Consider the following 2,320-nt stretch of genomic DNA (forward strand, 5'->3'; position numbering starts at 1 on the left):
TATAATTATTTATTAAAATTAAAAATACATGTTAACACCGAGCAAATCATTCAAAAAGAAACTGAAAATATCAATATTCCCTTTATTATAAAATAAATTGAATGTGTAGTTTAAAATTTTCTATTATAAAAATACTCAAACGTGTTATGTTTAAAGGGCTACTAGAATGTGGTTTATTTCTTGTAATATCTTGAGGATCTGTTAACATTATCTGGGAAGTATTTCTTCATCTTCTAAATTGTATATCTTCTGTATGTAAATAGGTAGATATACCATTTATATGTATTGGAAAATTCAGTTCTCCTCAAAGTGACATGTAGATTCAAAGCAAAACCAATGAAAACATGATAATTTTTTGTAGCTATTTACAAGGTATTTCTTACGTTTATGTAGAAAATGAAATATACAAAGCAATTTTGGAAATAATAAAGTTGGAGTACTCCCATTACCTGATTTCAAAACCTAAAGTGAATGTCACAGTAATCAAGACAGTGTTGTACCAGTGAAAGGATAAAGGCAATGGAACAGAGGAGATTTCAGAAACAGACCCACACAAATATGACCAGTTTGTGTAATGTTTTAAACAAAATTGTACAGAAATGAAAGATCATTCTGGGATTCTTTACAAAACCATTTTTGTTATCTTCCTTTACAAAAGAAAGAGCTAGGAGGTGGTTAAATGTATTAGTCCATTGTCATACTGCTATAAACACATATCTGATATTAGGTACTTTATAAAGATAAATGGTTTGATTGGCTCACATGTCTGCCTGCTGTACAGACTTCTGCTTTTGGTAAGGACTCAGCAAACTTACAATCTCCCTTTCGCTCTATCTCTGTCTCTGGTTCTTCCTGCGCTGATGTGGTTGTGGAAGCGGCAATGAATGCAGGGGATAGAGTCCATGGCCTTTTCTTCCTTAAGTTTGTTCTTTTTTTGTGCTTCTTATCCTTTTAAAAAATGTCTTCCCTTTTTAAATCTTGTTTTCTTTAAACTTTTGTTGTGATTCAAATTTTACGGTCATGGTAGGCTTGGTGTTGGGATTTTTGCCTTTCTAAGTAGTACAGTAAAAACTACTGTAAAACTGGTAATGGATGACTTAGACTAAACAGGGCTGAAGGTTGCTTTGTTTTGTTTTGGTTGATGAATCATAAAATTCTTAAATAAATACAGAGTATGAGACCCTCTTTACAGGCTGAAAGCTTGTTGACGCAGCTATTATTTTGTCTTCTTGGATCCTGGCGTCATGGATCTAGTACTTGGAGATGTGGTATGATGCTGTTGCTACTACTCTTAGTACAGGCATCAGGTGGAGAAGAAACACGGAAGGGGCTTAAGGTGATCTGGGGAGCTCCAGCTGCAGTGATGGCGCATGTCATTTGTTTGGTTATGATGATGAGGCCTCCTGGATATATTGGCTCAGGGAAGGATCTCTCTTATATTTTGATAATAAAGTAGGCAAATATTTCTGGGAGACTGGGAAACTTCTCTGAGAGGTGAAGAGAAATCCTGAATTTCTGCCATGCAGACTGTGATTTCCTTAATTTAAGAGGCAGTTAAAAAGTATGGTATTGATGCATGAGGGGTTTTGTGTAAGGGAATTGTTGGAGGTAACAGCCAGTTCATTTACCTTTGAGGACTTGCTAAAGAAGATAATCTGCTAGCTTTTCCAGATTTTTTTCTTGGAAGGTTGTTTTCGTGATGACGTGGAGGAGATGAGGAGTACAATGTGCTACTTCCAGATAAGCATACTGACATCTCACTGGACGTCTCTATGTTTTATGGCTCCATAGAGAATACATTTCTCTTTGGTAAGGTTCCCTTTTGAGGAATTGCCATATGCTTGAACTAGGTCACCTCTTAGGAGGATATGATCTTCATTAAGATCAATGGCCCTGGCTCTCGTGAGAATGAAAAGAACAAATATAATATATATGGAACCCCAATTTGGAACATGACTGAATAATTATTTTTTGTCATCTTCTGTTTTATTTTTTTCTCCTAGAGAATATTCTCTATACTCTGATACAGGCTTAGGTTTGGAAACCTTTAGACTATCACTAATAGAGGTAGCTTATTGTACCATATTTGCTTTTACTTTCAATGCAGGTTTTGAGTATGCTGGATTTCTCCTCTTTAGAAACAAAAGAAGGACTCTCTAGATCTTGGCTCTGTGAAATGAAGCTCAAGAGTAAATGCCCTGTCTCTGCTTCTTGACACAGAAAGATGGTCGGATAGTGGAAGACAATCTGAATTAGTATCTTTGTGAGCTTCTACAGCTGTTTTTTTTTTTTTTTTTTTTTTTTTTTTTTTTTTTTTTTT

Source organism: Cebus imitator, unplaced genomic scaffold (assembly GCF_001604975.1).
Source record: "Cebus imitator isolate Cc_AM_T3 unplaced genomic scaffold, Cebus_imitator-1.0 Scaffold482, whole genome shotgun sequence".
Taxonomy (NCBI): Eukaryota; Metazoa; Chordata; class Mammalia; order Primates; family Cebidae; genus Cebus; species Cebus imitator.